General features: G+C 35.6%; 1 long non-coding RNA gene across 1 annotated transcript in view; it reads left to right on the forward strand.

Annotated features, from left to right (window-relative positions):
• Positions 1-20,328, forward strand: part of LOC108646168 — a 222,295-nt gene that overhangs the window by 131,236 nt on the left and 70,731 nt on the right. Inside the window, exon 3 of the long non-coding RNA XR_001924213.2 lies at positions 18,049-18,120. This is a non-coding gene — a long non-coding RNA (uncharacterized LOC108646168). The remainder of the gene's footprint in view (positions 1-18,048; positions 18,121-20,328) is intronic.

A 20,328-nucleotide genomic window follows, 5' to 3' on the forward strand; every position in this document is an offset into this window, starting at 1 on the left:
GAGACCAAAATGGAACTTTTTGGCCAAAATGCAAAACGCTATGTGTGGCAGAAAACTAACACTGCACATCATTCTGAACACACCATTCCCACTGTCAAATATGGTGGTGGCAGCATCATGCTCTGGGGGTGCTTCTCTTCAGCAGGGACAGGGAAGCTGGTCAGAGTTGATGGGAAGATGGATGGAGCCAAATACAGAGCAATCTTGGAAGAAAACCTCTTGGAGTCTGCAAAAGACTTGAGACTGGGGCGGAGGCTCCCCTTCCAGCAGGACAACGACCCTAAACATAAAGCCAGGACAACAATGGAATGGTTTAAAACAAAACATATCCATGTGTTAGAATGGCCCAGTCACAGTCCAGATCTAAATCCAATCGAGAATCTGTGGCAAGATCTGAAAACTGTTGTTCACAAACGCTGTCCATCTAATCTGACTGAGCTGGAGCTGTTTTGCAAAGAAGAATGGGCAAGGATTTCAGTCTCTAGATGTGCAAAGCTGGTAGAGACATACCCTAAAAGACTGGCAGCTGTAATTGCAGCAAAAGGTGGTTCTATAAAGTATTGACTCAGGGGGCTGAATAATTACGCACACCCCACTTTGCAGTTATTTATTTGTAAAAAATGTTTGGAATCATGTATGATTTTCGTTCCACTTCTCACATGTACACCACTTTGTATTGGTCTTTCACGTGGAATTCCAATAAAATTGATTCATGTTTGTGGCTGTAATGTGACAAAATGTGGAAAAGTTCAAGGGGGCCGAATACTTTTGCAAGCCACTGTATACAATGAACATATAGATTAAATGCAAAAAAAGTCAAAAAGAGGTCAAGAGGGCCCTGACAGTGGCAGGCAAAATTAAGCTGTTGTAAAAGAACAAAGTGCGTTGCAGGAAAAAGCATCACAACTTCTGAATGGTTTTTGCACTTTTCCCTTTGGTCTCATGTGCATGATAATGGCGATAATTTACTTCTGTGTTTTATAGGATATACTTAATACACAGAATGATTGGATGAGAACCTTCTGTGAATAAAATAAAAGAAGTAAATTGAGACTGAAAGGTTTAAGCAACTAACTGCATGAAGGAACACCCATGTGTAAGTCTCCTAAAACATGTAATGGGATTTTCCGGGGTTTACTCTACAGAGTTACAAAGTGATTTGAAACCTCATTTATTTTATTTGGTTCATTATTATGGCAAAGAGCAACAAATATTTTGCTGCATCCAGGTTTTACTCAACAAACCAGTGAGCACACTTAGGTGTCACTGGTAACAGCTGCTGAATACAGTATATTTGACTTATGGGGCAAGACCTTCTAATTTCAGAAAACCTGCCCCTCTAACAGGTATCCTACCAATGGTATTTCTGCTCCATGTGGCAATTTTAGACGGAGTACTTTAATGAGGGATAAAACCAGCCCAGGGCAGTCCTGTAATTACTGCCTTTTTCAAGTGATTAAGTTATTTAGAATCTTTTACCATTTAAACAGAGATGTATACAATAGCTGGACACTTATCAAAAACAAATATTTAAAATAATAAATTCCCTTCATAGTTAACAGCACCCTTTGTATAACTGGTAGTTAATTCATTAATCAATATATTGAGTTCTTCTTTGAATTATCTGTGTTAATAAATCTTAATGTTTTAACTTAACTATTTTCAAATTTATTGTAATATTTAACTTTAATAGAGGTTCAATAATGAATATATGTTTTTCCATTGGTTGTGCAAATTATATTTTGCCCGGCAAAGTGGCATCTGATACAAATAATTTTGTGGGGAGGTTGCCACAGAGATGTAGGTGAGATCCTTAAACAACAGTGCTAATGTTCCTGCAATTGGCTTCTCTTTCAAGTATGAACAAGCGTCTTTGTTGACATTTAATGTGCCCATGAGCTGGCTGAACCCACTAACTGAAGACTCAAATACTGTGCAATTTGGCCATCAACAATTTACTGCTTAGTAATTTAGCCCTGTCTTTCCTTATAGCATATTTGAAGTGTGAATATAGTACAGGTATCGGACCCCCTTATCCAGAAACCCATTATCTAAAAAGTTCTGAATTATGCAAAGGCCCTCTCCCATAGACTCCATTATAAGCAAATAATTCAAATTTCTAAAAATTATTTCCTTTTTCTCTATAATAATAAAACAGTACCTTGTACTTAATCCCAACTAAGATATAATGAATCCTTATTGGATGCAAAACAATCCTATTGGCTTTAACTACAGTTTAAATATATTTTTTAGCAGACTTGGAGATTGGAATTACAAAAAGACCCATTATCCGGAAAACCCCAGGTCCCGAGCATTCTGGATAACGGGTGCCACACCTGTATACGAGACTAAACATTTGTCCACAACACAATACATATTTCTAAGGAACTTTCCACAAAATACAAATTATTTAATAAAAAAAATATTTGTAAAAGGTTAATATAAAACTATGCTACTAGGGATACAAAAACAAAAGTAATATTGACATTAAGATACAACAGATTTCATTCACCATTTAAACTATAAAATGTTTCTTTGGCTAGAGAATAATATGAACAAATATTTTAATACTGCTTGCAAAATTCAAGTTCATGTTAATTTTTCTCTATAATACAACCTTTCAAACATCACTTAAGGTGGCCATACACGGGCCGACTATAGCTGCCGATATCGGTCCCTTGGACCGATTCGGCAGCTAATCGGCCCGTGTATGGGGAGAGCAGATCGGCCTGGCCGACCGATATCTGGCCTGAAATTGGCCAGATCTCGATCGGCCAGGTTAGAAAATCTGGTCGGATCGGGGACCGCATCGGCTCGTTGATGCGGTCCCCGATCCGACTGCCCCATTGCCGCCCACATAATCCGATCGTCTGGCCCCAGGGCCAAACGATCGGATTATTATTTTTTTTACCTAAATGGTCCCCGATATCGCCCACCCGTAGGTGGGGATATCGGGGGAAGATCCGCTCGCTTGGCGACATCGCCAAGCGAGCGGATCTGCTCGTGTATGGCCAGCTTTAGACATGTATGGCTGAATATTACAGTTCTGCCTTTTTAAAGTAAAGTGAAAATGAAAAGTAAGTGACTACATATTTGGCCAGTTAATCTACCCTACCCTGTATTTAGCATACTTTGGTTTCTTTAACTAGGTAGTCAGCCCCATTACCTGAAGACAGGTCAGAAGGCTAAAACAACTATGTATTTTCTTAGAAGTAGAAAATGCCTTCAAGCCTTAATGTCCTTAAATGGATTTAAACTAGTAGCTGGAGAGAATGGCAGTGGTAAAGCAAGTAAAATACTTCCTGTTTTTGTAATGACTGCCTTATTAGATCATTTCAACAGCAAGATGCAACACAAATAGCTCTTTGATGGCAGAGGCAAATTGGCAATAAAAGCATTTAGCCATTGTAAATCCATCTCCACAGATATCATGTCCATTAGATTCAATTCATTATCAATGGCTTGGTGTTGGTCTTGTCACATTGAGGAAACCTTTCTTTTCAAATGATTGTCATTCTCTTTTTTCAGTTTACATGTGCTTGAGCAGATTTATTAATTATCTGTTTCTGAACTCTTCATTTATAACTAAATATATATTGAGCAATTTTTCTTTTGTGCACTTTTTTTAATGCAACAGATCTGATTTTGACATTCATGCTATATCATTAAAATGTTCAGTGTACTTTATCCATCCACCTATTTTTTTTTTATAATGGTATGACACTAGTTTAAGACAGTTTGAAGATATAGGTATAGAAAAATCAGGACAAAGAATAGCATCTGGTGAGTATCCTGATACCAGAGATGTTTCATATTAGGAAGAGCTTGTAAAAACATTCAAAGTTAAAACTGGGATATTTATGATAAGCAGCTGAAGTTAAGCTGCAGACTTGGTCTGAAGGCTGAATAACCAACTTAAATTGGTCAGTATATGGCAACTTTTTCTGTTGTATGGATTTTGAATTGTAGTTGCTTATAAGTATTCTTAATTAAGGAGAAGGCTGTGATTTTAATGAGTGTATTTATAAATTGGTGAACTCTAACTTTCACTTGTCGATAAATATGCTTCTAAAAAGTTTGTATGGATTAAGCTCTAAACTCACCTTGTAATAAATCTGGCCCTTAGTATATCCAAATAAGAGTCATGCAAAATAGTTTAGCGGGTATACCAGTTTTAAATTTACCATAATATGAGATATACGCTCTAGTTATGTACTAGTTTAATAAATCCCCGACTACCCTACATTAAAGCTTATATATAAATTCACATTTTACCCTAGTACATTTATAGGAGAATGTAATATGTATCATTAAAAATGGTTGCAATGGGACCAAAATGTCACTTTGCAACAAATATTTTTAGCTTGTGCATGTGCTCAGTGAATCTGATAAAACTTCTAAATGAAAAAGTCACACTCACAATTACGCCATCTTCAAGCAGGCGTTAAACAATGTAATAAAAGGTAAATGTGCAACATTTTTTACGTTATTCATGGCTTTTGCGCGTTATAAGGATCAAAAGAAGCAGCTCCCAAATGTGTGTGTGTGTTCTGAAATTCTCACACACACACACAGATATTTTATATATATATATATATATATATATATATATATATATATATATATATATATATATATATATATATATATATATATATATATAATATTAGGGATTGATTTAAACTTAAGGCATGTGTCTACTTCATATGAGCCCAGGAAGCAGCTGCTGAAACTAACAAAGACATCTACAGTGTATGGAACTGGGCAGTAATATACCTTTTAACTGCCTCATAAAGTGAATTAACATCATGTTAGGTACTTCATGCTTAAAAAGCTAAGCCTTTAGGCAAATCATTTTCTGGAAGAATAAACCTTCTTTGACAAAAATAATGAATTTGCTGACAGAATGAGTTTTGTGTATACTTGGCAACAAGATTTAATTTCCCTTGGATGTTCATTTTAGAAGCAATTACAAGACTTAAACTAATGTCCATTGGTTTAACTAATTTGATATCTTTTGGAATGTTTCATTTCCATTGCTTAGTTTTATGTGTATGTAAATCTATGAGACTTTACAAAATCTTGATTTTGTTATTAGTTGAAACTATAATATCAACAATAAACATAACAGAATATTAATACATGCTGAGCAGAGCTAAGAGCTTAGTATTACCGCTCAAGGGAGTAATATGTGGCCCGGTGTCCAATTTGCCACATGGCACAAACTCCTCCCTCCCCCTTGGTCCACGCAGCAAAATACCCCCTTTCCAAATAGGTTTCCTGCTGCCCAGATCACTCTCTGCCTGCTCCTTTTCTCTATTCGATTGCTCCCCCTTTGGTGTGCCCCTCATTTTTACCTCCCGTTTGGTAAAGAGAGAAGCATCTGACTGACAAATAGCATTCTAACAGCTAGAATTATTACATTTAATAAAAAATGTCAAAAAAGTATATACTTCTTTTTAAAAAAAAGTATAAGTATATTGTTAGGTATATACTGTTTTCTTCTGTCTCCCATCTGTATATATAAGGCATGAGCAATGAGCCTTATCTAAATCACTACCTATTATTGCATTACATCCCTGAAACCTGGGAAGATAAGAAGAGTCGAAAAAACAAAAGGGTAAAAGAAGTCTGACTGGCCAAACATATGGTTCAAACATATAAAAAAAGAGAGGTTTGGTCAAAGCACATTCTCTGACCCCCCTTCCTTCAGTAGGTAATACTGTGCAAGTGCATACATTTTTTAAAAACAGAGTTTTTTAGTTACCATAACATTTCCAAGCACCTCTCTGGCTGCATTTTGTTGAAAAAGAGTCTCCTGACCGAGAGACTGGCCTCACAGGTCGGTATTCCCCCACTTTATATTTTGTAGGGGAGAGCTCTCCAAGACCAACACCCATTTAAAAGCATAATACTACCATCTAGGAGACAGGTATTGGGGTCCTACAACCATATGTAAATTTTTGAAAATGTTAGTATTTGCACAGTATAAACCACTTCATAAACAGGACATGAATTAATCAGTCCCTTCTTTTTTGGATTAGATGATAAGAAAAAACTGATAATACCATGATAATAAATCATTTGTATTTCTTTAATATGGTATACACCAATAAATAGTACTTTATATGGGTAGTTTTGTAAAGAAATCATATCTTCAGGTATGATATTTAAACCAACGACTAAGCCAGCACTACATGGCTTAAAATATATATGCAAAAAGTGGCTGTATAAAATTTAAAGTAGAATTTTTACAGCTCCACTTTAAGATATATTTGTCATTTACTTGAAAAAAAAATGTTTGTTAGATTTGTAGCAGACAGGGTGTTTGTCTAATGAAAAATTAACTTTTTTTTTTAATGGCTAATGCAGGGATTGTGATGGATGGCATCAATTAACACGTAAGGAGAAATACACACCTTAACAAATATGCCATGTATTTGACACAATTTTCCCAGAATATACCATTACACAGTTCTCTAAATGTCCCCCTAGTTGAAATTTTTTACTAGAAATGTAACAATGTTATTTTGACAGTCCAGCCGAGGAGGTAGGACTTGATATGATAAAGGCAAAAGCAGACCCATTACTGATAAGACTTAACTACTAAATCCAATGCGCAGGGAAAGTCCTCCAACTGCCTGACTACAGATGTAATAATTGACCTTATTTTTCAGAGAACCCCAGCATCTAAAATTCAACTGTGTAAAAAAATATTTATGAGCATGTTCTCATAAAAAAAAAAAAAATTTGTAGCAGAGAAAAAATAGATAATGGAAAGTTAAACATGTTATGCAGTATGTGCCTAACAAATATGGTAAATGCACAAAAATAGATTTATATAACTTACATACAATTTACAGCATTCAGTTAGTAACTCGAGTTGTGAGAGCCTTGCACTGTATTAGTAGCTCAAGTAACACCTGTTCCACATGTGTAGTTGGTATCCTTCATAAAAGATTGTAGAATCTTCTTTTTAAAAGCTCTTATCATGAATACCAAGTATTACCCATAAATCTTTTTGTATAGCAGTTTTGTCTTCTCTTACAATAACCAAATCCAGATGTAAAACATGTTTAATGTGTTAAGGGCTCTCAGAAGTTTGCTGCCTGTTCGGTGTAGCCCTTACTCACCATAAAGCACAATGTCATCACGAATTACTTTGCAAATTAACCAACTTCATTAGAAGGTAGATACTGTAGCCACACAACCATAAAATGGATAGCGAAAAACAGATTATTCAGAGCACAACAAACTATTATCAAGAAAAGTCAAATGCTTCATAGTGGCAAATGCTGCAGTTTCTTTATAGGACGCAGAAAGGCTCATTTACTAGACCAATGCAAAACCTCAAAACACAATGTTATTTACCCTTAGCACAGCGATTTCCCTTAGAATTCCAGGGTATTAGCAGGGCCACTCATAAAAAAGCATGTGCAGAAATTGCTGTGCAAATTGTATTTACTGAATTTTTGTGTGAATTCCATGACAAGGGAACTCCCCAATTGACCCTTCACCTTGAGGCACCCCACTGAACCCCCTTGTTACATACCTTAATGAAACACCAGGAGACAGAGGTGGAGAAAATGGCCACAGCATTTATTCACATTTTATCAAATAAATAGGACCTTGCCTGCCTCACCCCAAGGCAATATTCAAAGCCAGAATTCCATAAGAGATCGCTACTATGCTCTGCTGTTCCTTACTGAAGACTTGAGATCAGCACTATGTCATTATATCCACCACTGAGTATTAGGCTGCCTCTACCTACAGAGAGGATGGCCCCAAACTCTGCTACCAGCAGGAGCTGCATCTCCCACCATGAGAGAAGTTCAGCAGCCCTGCTGCCGGTCCTGAATCTGCAGCATTTATTCACATTTTATCAAATAAATAGGACCTTGCCTGCCTAACCCAAGGCAATATTCTAAAGCCATAATTCCATAAGAGGTCGCTACTATTCTCTGTTGTTCCTCGCTGAAGACTTGAATGAATATTAGACTGCCTCTACCTACAGAGAGGATGGCCCCAAATTCTGCTACCAGCAGGAGCTGCATTACCAGCCATGAGAGAAGTTCAGCAGCCCTTCTGCCGGTCCTGGATCTGCAGTGTCTCGATGATAGGAAATCCAAGCAGGCTGTCACCTATCACAAGCAGAAGTAGCGTGTAAAATAGCCCATTTGCACTTGCACTCATAACTAAACCTTACTATGTATTTTTGAATATCAAGATCAAAGAAGCAATACAGATAGACAGCAGGGTATTATTGCATACTACCGGTACTGCATCTCAGTTCTCGCAGGTCTTGACCTACTGAAACAAAGGTTTGAGAATTGCCATAGCCATATATCCACAATATACTGTATATATAAGAGATAGAGGAAGCTTTTTCGAGACGGACTTCCAATCCTATTTTTATTCTGTAAAACTTGTTTGTTAGAAATTATTGTAAGATTCTGTGTAACTAGCTTTAGATTGTAAGCTTTTTTTTAACAGGACTGTTCAATCCTATTATTATTCTGGTACCCATTGTCAAGCAGTGCAGAACTCGCTGGCGCTATATAAATAAGTGATGATCATGATGAGAAAGAGAGAGAGAGAGATACATACACACACAGAAATATAAATATGTATAAAATCATACTCCAAGTGTAGTCTTTAATATTACTGAAGTCATTGTCATGGTCGGTATCCCAAAACAGGCGCCAAGGGTCCGGTCACAGCTCACTCTTCTGCCTTTAAAATCCGCCTTTCACATCGGGAGGAGACCTTCGCTACTTGGATGCTGCCAGGTCTTAAAGTGAGATACCCAAGGAGAGAGTTCTGAGCAAGCAAGGGACCCAGAACCGTGTTACAGGGAGAAGGGGAACAAGTCAGCGTAGTCAGAGGTCAGGCCGGGGTCAGCAACGATCAGACAGTGCAGTATCAAAACGGAATCCGGAAGAGTGGTCAAACAGGCAAAAGGTCGGTTCAGGCAGCAAATGAGAATAGTCAGGAACAGATAAGGATCAGGATGAATCGATACAATACAAGAAAACACCCAGGAGCTTTCAGGAAGAAAAACCTACGTTGGGCAATGAACAAAGATCAGGAAGCGCTTTAAATATTTGAATTTGGCGCCAAAATGACGTCACGCGCTTCGAGTTGCCGAACGACCTAAGGAAGTGGGGTGGCCCCGCCGCCCCACTAGACCACCAGGTATCATTACAATTGCATGTCTAAGAAGGTCCTTGTAAGGCCATGAAGACATCACCAGGCAGTCAACTTTGATAGTCCTTATTAACTTTATTGTTAACATCTTTCACCTCACTTTTCAAATACAAGTAGAATGTTCAAGGCTAATATTGTTTTGTTTAGTTTTAACCTTTTATTTAAAATACTTCAGCAAAATGTAAATACAGGTATAGTGCTTTATGTTCTATAGTCCTTATTTATGGTTGATAGTTGCTCTTTTACAGTATACTGTAACATGCAATAAAAAGGTTTGAGGCTGATTGGTTTGTAATATAATAAACATACTGAATAATCTCTAAATCTTATCTTTTCTTTCAGTTTTAAAACCTGATGCCAGCTTAGTAATGATTCAGCAGATAAAATCTAAATATCCTTTGATCTTGACAGAGGTCTTGAACCAAGGCAAAGGTGCCATATAAGAGATAATCTGCTGACCTAACCTCTTCACAGTGTTTACATAACTTCTACTTCAAAGGGAGTACAACATATCTCACATATTAAAATTAATTTTCATAATTTACTATAATACACTGTAACCTAATAAATATCATAAGCTTGGCATTTAACTGGCAGCCACATGAAAAATGAAGATACATCTGACCCTTGCATTTCTCTAAAATGTGTCAGAATCCATAACATTGTAGTACAGTGATCTTTTTCTTTAGTGTACATTGTCAGTATTGCTACTACTTTCCTCTTAATTTAGAGAAAAAAAACAAGTCTTATTAAAGGCTTAATTATCCAAGAGGATGTAACATCTGCCTCATTATCTAGGATGGGTCTACAGGACATACCGTATAGCTGTTTCAGGCTGTTTCACAGAAATAATATACTTCTACTGGTTTGAACTGTCTGGGATTCGGCCTTTACGCAATCCCTCTTTTGTGCTTGTACATCTTTGGGCTCTTCCTGTGTAGTCCTAAAAGGATGTGGTCTAATAAAAAAGGGAATATGTTGGCTTTTTTCTGCTCACAGACTTCTTTATTGTAGCCACTATAATAATGAATCATCCTTGCAAGTCAAATAGCAGAATAAGAGAGTAGAACGATGATTACCATGAATGACACATTGTCGTTATAGCCAAGATGTCACTGTGGTTTATACTGCCACTATAGCATCCTTGGTCATTTGGAGGTTTGTTGTCTTCAGTTTGTACCTTGAAAAGGTATAAAGTTTGGATGGTATCAGACCCTTCTTCCTTAAAATGTGAATGTTAATATGGTGCATATTCTGCACAAGGAGTTAAATGGGTCACAATTCTTTTATAAACATTCGGCAACAGCAGATGGACTTGAAGAATGAATGGCCACTAATCATAAGTAGACCTGTTATGCACAGAAACACATGCTATGATCAACTTAATCAAGAGCCAATTCATAACCCTGGCATTATATTTTTTGAATGTGATTTACAAGTACAAATATGGTACCTTCTATCTGCATGCTTGGGACCTGGGTTTTTTTGAATAAGGGATATTTTTTAAACTTGGTTTACCATACTTAAAGTCTGCTAAAAACCATTTAAACATTAAATAAACCCAGTACTATTTAAACTAGGATTGTTTAGCCAGTTAGGAGCAAGTTAGGAGCAAGTACAAGGTACTCCTTTATTATAGAGAAAAAGATAATTTTTAATCATTAGAATTATTTGCTTAAAGTGGACTCATAGGGGCATATTTATCAAAATGTGAGATTAGAGCTCACCACAGAAAAACTCACCCACTTTCTATTCTTTCCTATGGGATTTTTAGAAATGTATTTATCATTGGGTGAAAGTTAGAGTTCACCCATTGATAAATACGCTTCTAAAATTCCCATAGGAATGAAGAGAAAGTGGGTGAGTTTCTATGTAATAAACTCTAAACTCACATTTTGATAAATCTGCCCCTAAGAGATAGCCTTCTGTAATTCTGAGCTTTCTTTCTTACTGCTTTTTGGATAAGGGATCCCATACCAGACCTTTTTCTTACAATGTATGGATAATTATTTTTTATTTTTGCCAGGAAAAGCTGCAACAGCATTTTTCAACTATTATAATTCAGAACTTAAAACATATCAGTTACCAGAGTGCATGACAACAAATGTACACATTATGTAGGCTGCATATATATGACACATCCAAGGACAGTACATTTTTCTGTTTAGATCATATGAAATGTACTAGGGAAACTTAACATACTACAATGACAGCATATGTTTGCCCTCCATGTTTTGGCTCTGCCTTATTCAGCTAAGTCCTAGCTTATACACCTATACAGTGTACTTAAATATACTAGGATCAAGCAGTAATGACTTAAATACAATACAACTACTGATGAAGATTTGCATCAGATATAATTGCATTCTTGTGTCATTTATTAATTTGTAAGAAATCACCTTGCATTTCTATAGAGACAGAGTGACACTTTAACTATTTCAGTCTGGCAGTGACATAGCGGAAGAGTTTCCTGTAACACTGGTTATAAGCAAAACCCATGACTAGGTAGAATCCTCATACAGATGCTGCAATCAAATAATTACCTTACAGTATTACGGTACATGACTAGGGTACACAGCACAGAGCTGGAGTGACGGGTTCCATATTTTGAGACCCATATGGTCAAACATTTTAAAGGGATTTACCAATGTCATTTGGGGCTCATGCTGCCGGACAAAATAAAATTCATTAATTCATAAATCTGGGCATAAAATCCAGGAGGATTAGTTATACAGTTTCCAATTGCATATGTCACAGAGGAAGATTTTCGGCCAAATATATCATTATTTGGTAAGCCGTAACCATATATTGTTGAGGGCGGCCATCTTTTTGGTCCCTTACATAGGCCAATAAGCTTCCAACAAGACTTTAAAGGAATACTGTCATGGGAAAACTTGTTTTTTCAAAGCACAACAGTTAATAGCACTTCTCAAACAGAATTACATAAAGAAATCTGTTTTTCAAAAGAACTCATTTTTTTTATATTTAATTTTGAAATATGACATGGGGCTGGATATATTTTTAGTTTCCCAGGTGCCCGCAGTCGTGTGACTTTTGCTCCGATAAACTCCAGTCTTTACTGCTGTGCTGCAAGTTGGAGTGATATTACCCCCCTCCCTTTCCCCCCCCAGCGGCCGATCAGCAGAACAATATAAACATAGTAAGATAGCAGCTTCCTGACAGCTGCATTGATAAAAATGCTCCCTATGAGAATAGCACTCAATAGTAAGAAATCCAAGTCCGGCTTGGGACTCCTCCAGTTACATGCGAGTAGGAGAAACAATAGCTTATCTGAAATGAGTTTTAATGTGTAGCGCTGGTTCCTTCTGAAAGCCCAGAATCAGGCAACATCCACTGAGATGGCACCTACACACCAATATTACAATTAAAAAAATATACTTATATTGGATCAAGAATAACATTTAAAATGGTAGAATCAATTATTTGCAATGTGAAGAGTATAATATAGTAATAAAAGCTAATCCATAAAAAGCACAACAGTATCTCTTATAGCAAACTTTTATTTAAAATATACAGTATGTACAGTGCATAAATATTAATAAAGGATCTTGCCATTTGCTGACGTGTTTTTCTAGGATCTAGCACTGAAAAGGTTATGGCATTTTTTTATTTAGTACTCAGATTAATAAGTATGTTTAATATGCCATATGGTTCTGACCTTATTATGTTCAGCAAAAAACAAATTCTTTGTTTGTTTTATGCAGTGACTGACATTTATATTCACATATTTTAAGAGGCCAGAAGTCACTAAACTCAGAACTTTAGTGCTTGACAACTACTTTGTTCAATATACATAAACATCTACCTTTAAAAGTTACCAACACTTTGGACAAGAAAGTACACGTTAAGAAAAAATATACACAATAACATAATGATATAGCAGTGTTTGCTGCAAACTGCCTTAAATAATGTAGACAACTGGTTCCACTGATTCCAACATTTCCACAATTACAAATACATAGAGGGTTTCTATGCATAATTCACCTTCATATTGATGTAATGTAATGACGTAAACAGTGATCTGGTAACAATTTGCAATTGGTCTTCATTTTTATTTTGTGTGTTTAAAACAAAACAATTCTAGCTTAATAGACCAATAGAAGTTTGACGCAGATGACCACCCAACTGTTCTATGCATGTATCTACATACAGTTCTTCAAGATGCCTGAGCGGGGCCTTTGGCACAAGTAGAAATCTGTTTTTGGTTATATGTTCTTCTCACTAATTCAGTCTTCTGAATACTAATACTATGTACAAAAATAAATGAAAAAAACAGTAGCTGACATTGCCACTTCGTGGCCATTTTATACACTGTTTCTCAAGCCCCAATTTTCTTTCTGTCTAAATGTCACCCATTACCTTGAATGATTTACACCAGTGTTCCATAACCAGTGGCTCAGGAGCAACATGTTGCTCACCAACCCTTTGGATGTTGCTCCCAGTGGCCTCAAAGCAAGTGCTTATTTTTGAATTCCTGGTAAGGAGGAGGTTTTGGTTGCATAAAAATAGTATAATGCCAAACAGAGCTTCCTGTAGGCTGCCAGACCACAAAGGGGCTATTAAATAGCCAATTATAGCTCTTATTAGCACCCCCAGGAACCATTTTCATGCTTGTGTATTCAATCACGCTTGTGGATCCCTGATTTACACCATGTCTGAGGTGGTGTTCCATAAAGGCATAACTAATAGCACTGGGCTACATAAAAGAAAATAAAAGAAATGGATGCTTTCAGGTGTAGTGATGGATGGTGTAAAATCACATGTATAGACAAGACACAGTTTTATGAATACTACTTTTGTTTTACATCACTTTTAACACTGCTTTCTCCTAAATAATTATACGCCACTTGAAAAAGAAATGAATATAACAACATTATACACAGATATCTAAAAAAAATGTTCAGTCATTTTCAGTCATAATACATACATGAAGTCAAATGGAGGGTGTTGAAGTGTTTTTTAAACCAAGCCATGCTGTACTATAAGATCAAAGCAGCATGATAATTACATTCTTCAAGTACTTGCTAGTTTTACTGTACTTTGTACTGAAGGACAAACCATGTATGCAAGTTTTCATACTTAAGACCTTGGATTACTTTGAGGATGATAAATGATCATTTCATTTCAGTGAGTTTCCAGCTGATGCTGTCTTTATGTAACTACTATTTAAACAAAGTATTTCCATTTGAATGTTATAATTCAGGAGAGATGTATATGCAGTTATTTTATCTTAATCTTGCTTACTAGAAATATCCCGTGCAACCACTTTGCAAAATGTGTAGCCAGTGGCAAAATGAGCACCTCGGAGTGTTTTTATTCCGGAGAAGCTTGTTGTTTTGTATAAGTCATGTTTTTGAGGAGAAATTTAGCTTTCTGTATTACTGTATTGTAAACCTGCAATTTAATGAACCATAAAGTTTGTCCCAATTGTATTAATCTGCTCAGATCTTTAAGGAATATATGGTGCTCTTGGTAAATATGTTGGATCATTATTACATTATACAACAGATAATAAGACCTTTATCGACAATGCATAGCCTCTACCTATGCGCCAGGTGAAAATAAATATCTTTGCTGGTAAACTGGAGGCTAACATTTTTTCTGAGGCAATGTGTATGCATTTAGTCTAACTTCTGCTGTGCTAATGCTCATGGCATCAATAACAGTATTAATAGGCAATTCATTATGTACAATTCATTGGCATGAGTAGGTGCATCAAGCTAATAGAACCTCCTACAGGCAGATGTTATTTCCAGGGATTCCTTTCTTTTGCAATCCTGCATGCAATCTATCACAGTAGACTGAACAAATGCATTGGCATTAGGCTAAAAATGTAAGAAGCATATAAAGGTACACGTTATTTGGCAATGGCATTTAAGCATGCAATTATGCTTTTTGCCATTGTTCTTTTGCTCTTTAATGGTACAAGCAAGGATCCCTTATCCGAAAACATGTCATCCATGAAGTTCCAAATTACGGGAAGTTCATCTCCCACAGACTCCATTTTCATCATATAATTCACATTTAAAAAAAATGATTCCCCCTTTCTCTGTAATTATAAAACTGTATCTTGTACTTAATCCCATCTAAGATATAATTAATTTGTATTATTTAATGTTTAAATGTTTTTTTAGTAGACTTATGGACAGATTTATTATGTGGTGTAAAAATGACCAAATTTGCCACATATTGGCAGGCATCATTGTGTAAAAACCAACTACATTTTTTGCGTGTTTTTCTTCCACTGGAAATAAAGTCATTTGGACAGCGTAAAATAACACATTCACCATTTATTTTACACAGCTTTTTACACAATTTTTTTTGGCGAATTAAGTTTTACACAGCATAATAAATAGACCCCTTGTATGGAGATTTAAACTACAGAAAGACCCCTAATACAGAAAACCCCAAGTCTAGAGAGTTGTGTATATCAGGTCCCAAAACTGTATACTCTTCTGTGAGTGAGTGTCTGCATATTATTGTAATGATTTTATTTGCAAAAAACAAATTCTGACTTTGCCTAGTCTTACTGCCATACGTCAGACAGATGAGGTATCATGTAGCAATGGTTTAGTTAGATGTGTTAGTCAATTACTGTTCTTTAGGATCAATTCTAAACATTTTTTTGTTTTACATAATAGTCGTAATCTTTCTGTCATTTTCTTCAGTGTTTTTACAGTATATAAATATATTCCCTGTCTATTTGGAATACCCTAGGGATACAGAAACTGCTGACATTTTGTAGACCATGATAAATGATGTGTACACATCCACATACTTGATGGATACTTTCAAACTTTCCGTGGTTATCCTAATAGTGTAATGTTTGGTGTTGGGCAGATTTTCTGTATGCTAACTTTAATTACGCAAGAACATTTTCTTTTAAGTGGGGAAACTGTTTAAAATTTAAAACAAACAAATTTAAACAAATACCCAAACATTTTGTTACAACCTTTTTATTTGCTTTTAATAATTTGTACTGGGAAACTGGACCCAAAGGGCCATTAGTGAAAGTCAAGATATTCCAGAAAAAGCAGTATCTCTATTGCTCTTTGATCTTTTCGAACAATGGGATATGCTATATTTTGGTCTTGTTCTTAGGGGAGGGATTTGGGTACTGTGTTTATGTATATAGCTGTGTGGCAGGACCCACTTTATTTGACTCTGTAAATACTGTATGTGATTCCAGTGGGTAAAGAGATGCTGCTCCTTTGTTTAGGCTGCAAGACCAAATGAATGGAACAACAGAACAGCAGTCATTCATGTATTTAAAGTTACATAGATATATATCCGTATACTGAATTAATTTGCCTATTATGACTAGCTGAAAGCAAAACAATTTTTATGCAGTCAGCCTTTCAACCTAAAACCACTCTTACCCAATCACAAACACACACTCTTACTATTCAGACTTAGTACACAAAAAAATATTGTTTAACAGTTTGCCAGAACCAAAGGGATATGGCTGGGGTTGGAATGGCTCTGGTCCCTTTGGTTCGGTCAAGGGGTCGAACCAAAGGGAATATATCTGAATGTATACCCAAGAACACTGCGAAATAGATGGCAGGAAACATTTTTGCCTACTCATTAGTTAATTTGTTTGTTGTTACTTTTTATCTGAACTGTAACTTTTTATACTAGTAAAATAAGTTTTTCTTTCATATATATGGTTCAGTATATCCTTTACAAGAAAAAACAATGATGATTCCCTGTCAAGACTTAATATATCCCCACTGGCCTAAATATACTGCACATTCAAATGCCTGCAAATATTTTACCTCTGTTCTATTAAATTGTGTAGCTGACCTGAAAAATAAGATAAGGAAGTAATTCACTTTTCAGCTCTTGGGAACTAAAGAAGAGTGTAATATAGCTTTGCTATTGATCTACTGATACATCTAGCAGTAATGAGTGAATCTGTCCTGTTTTGCCGCTCCTAAAAATTCATTAAACCATTTTTTTGCAGTTACTTTTTCTGTGCAAAATACATAGGAGTCTATGGGAATTTTTTCATGGTGAGTTTTTCTACTGGGACATTTGCTATGGCTTTGCAGAAATTTGCAGATGAAGGAATTTTGTAGTGAGTTCATTCACTCATCACTAACATCTAGTAAACAGTATAAGGTTTATTTACTAACATAGGTGATCAAATCAGTAGTGCAGTTGTCAGTAACACCCAAGCAGCAATTTGTTTTGAATGGTTTGCTAAAAATGTTCAAATAAAAAGCAGGGCTATGATTGGCTTCTATAGGTATCTGCACTGGTGCAATTTGGCACCTCTGTTCTTAAAGCAGTTCCTACATGCGATAGATTGGCACAATTTCATAAGAAACAATTACATTAGATAGCATGCATTTTTTATATTTTAAACTATTTTTAGTATTTTTTTCTAGGCCTTATTTAATAAAAGAAGCGTCTGGGTCTAAAACTACACTGACAAACATATTAGGGCTACAAATAGTAATTAATTGTGAAATATGCCATTTTCCCTTGCTTCGCTGAATCTGTGGCTGTAAGGCTGTTTCACAGCTTCGTTTAGCTTGAGTAGATTCTGGAATTCTTTTTACATACCATACTTTGTACCCTATCTTTAACAGAATAATCACAGATATTGAAACATAGGTCCTCTCTTCTTTTAACATAAACATATGAACATGCAAACATTTATAGATTATACACATAATATACATATAAGGTATATTTATAATTTAGAATTTATAGAGTGTGGCCAAAGCAATAGGCAAAAAAAAAAACTGCTTAAATTTCCCCAGAATTCATAGCTGTGTCTATTTTCTTTCTTTTTATCTTTTTCTTTTTCAGATGCATGCTTATATAAGAAAATGCTATAATTGGAGTGCGCTGGAGCAGAGCACAGTGCACAGAACACTTAAGGTACTAAAAGGCTGTGTACACTGACCCATACTTTCCCATTATTCCCAATGAATTCAAATGAGGAAATTCTTGGGTAGGACAATCTATACAAACTCACTAAATGAAATTGTCTTTAAACTGAATTTTCATATTTTTTATTTACTATATTTGAGAACATGTACATTTAACCTTTTCCACATTTTAGGTAAATAATTCATTAAGGATAATGCTTACTCAAAAGGTTCTGGGTTTGAAACAATGAAAATATATTTGTTGCGTAATGAAAGGCTGTTTTGTTACTTAATCCAGTTTTTGAAATAACAGAGTGCATGAACACCACACTATCATCAAAAGGTTTGGATGCCTTTATTTTTAATGTGACTTGACATTTTAGTGGGGAAAAGGCAAAAAAAACATTGAAATTCACAGAAATCAATACAATGCTTTAAACATCTATTTAGTTTTGGAGTTTGCAGCCAACTAGACATTCCCAACCACTGTGCCCCAGCTGGGAATGACTGAACAAAAGTCTTTAGCAAACTAGATTAGCATCAAAACATAACTTCTTGTATTGCTGTTGTATTCTTATAGTGCTCGATGTATTATTATTAAGCAGTTTTATCTTTGATAAGCTGACCAATAAAATACATCTGCACTAGTATGATTAAATTATTCTGCCATACTCTCACAAGTTTTGTTAACAATGCGATCATTTTAATTTTTGGAAGTTTTGAGTACTTTTCCTTTTTTAACCTTTTTTAAAAATATTAAATAGAAAAATATTCCTTTAAAGGTAAAGTTGGTTGCTCTCTTCTATGTCCAGTACAGGCTCAGTACAAAAGTATAAACGAGTGGTGGTCATCTAATAACAATCATAATTTAACTTTGCCAAAAACTAAGGAAAAATAAAATAATTATTTTTACTCTGGATCTGATTTCAAACTTGTTGCTGTTCCATACAATAACCACTTACAGCCACCCTATAGCACAATGCACAATCTAGCACACAGTGAAACATAATGTGCAATCTAGTTATTAATTTCCAGCTCTGTAAACTCATGTTTGTCAGTTTGCTATCTTTGAGCTGCTCTCACCAAACTATCATAATGTGATTTCTAAATTAATATGGCAGGCATTAAGTATAGGGTTCCCTTGTGATATTACAAAACATATCACTTCCTTACATTGGAGTAAACTCAACTTTCCTATATGGGTGAAATATTGCAAGTACTGTCTAACTTACAGTAACTTCAAGAAACCTGTGAGCATTTCCTTTGTTGATGTTATCCATTATTGTTGAAGGCCAAATTTGTGCCAGGCAACTAATTTGCACTAAATTAGAAAGAGAAAATGTCTTTGAAATACATAGCATGGGTGTTGTTTCAACTATATGTAAAAGATGGTGCCATAATGTATAGATGTGCATTTTTGCAACTTGTCTTGTCCTAATACAAATGCTGCAGTGTTCCATGGACTACCTAAACATAAGGGGACTACCATTATCCTTAAGCAATTTGCAGTGAATTATGGATGGAAAATGTGTGGTGTCCTTTTTATTCCTTCACACATGGAGATCGGTTAAGTTTGCTTCATTAGCACTGGTCAGATTTGCTGTTGTTATGGGAGACAAGCACCCTCAAACTCCAAATGTCACTACTAAAAATAGTGGTCTTAGCACATACAAACCACAAACTTTTGTTTATATGTTAGCACTCATGGTTGATGTACAAGGCTGGCCATAGGCATAGAGGCACTAGAAGGTTTAATTTGGGGATATACTATACATAGTCATTGTACCCACAGTTTAGAGTAGTAATATACCTGGCTGTGTTTGGGGACAAAAATAGCTCTCCAATTGCAAATAATAATGGATAACTGCTGTATTTTAACATGGTTAGGCCACATAATACCTGCACACCTTTCTTTTTAACCTGTGATGAGAGTGTGAGAAAGTGTGGCAGCCTTTTTAATTGCCAGTGTGCTCTAGTTTTTATAGGGTTGACCCACTTACTTCATGCAAGAAGCTGCCATTTGAACTCTGTAGGACCTTATGTCCTCAAAATCACTATTAATAAAATTGAAGTATAGGTAAAATTGAAGCAGAATGTGTATTAAGCGGTAAATAAAACATCCACAAAAATATGTGTGTTGAAATTTTTCTTAGCTATTGATGTAATTGCAAGCAATTGTTTTCTATATTCCCCTGTTACCCCATCAGCTCTTAGGAGC

Source organism: Xenopus tropicalis, chromosome 3, assembly GCF_000004195.4.
Source record: "Xenopus tropicalis strain Nigerian chromosome 3, UCB_Xtro_10.0, whole genome shotgun sequence".
NCBI classification, from domain to species: Eukaryota; Metazoa; Chordata; class Amphibia; order Anura; family Pipidae; genus Xenopus; species Xenopus tropicalis.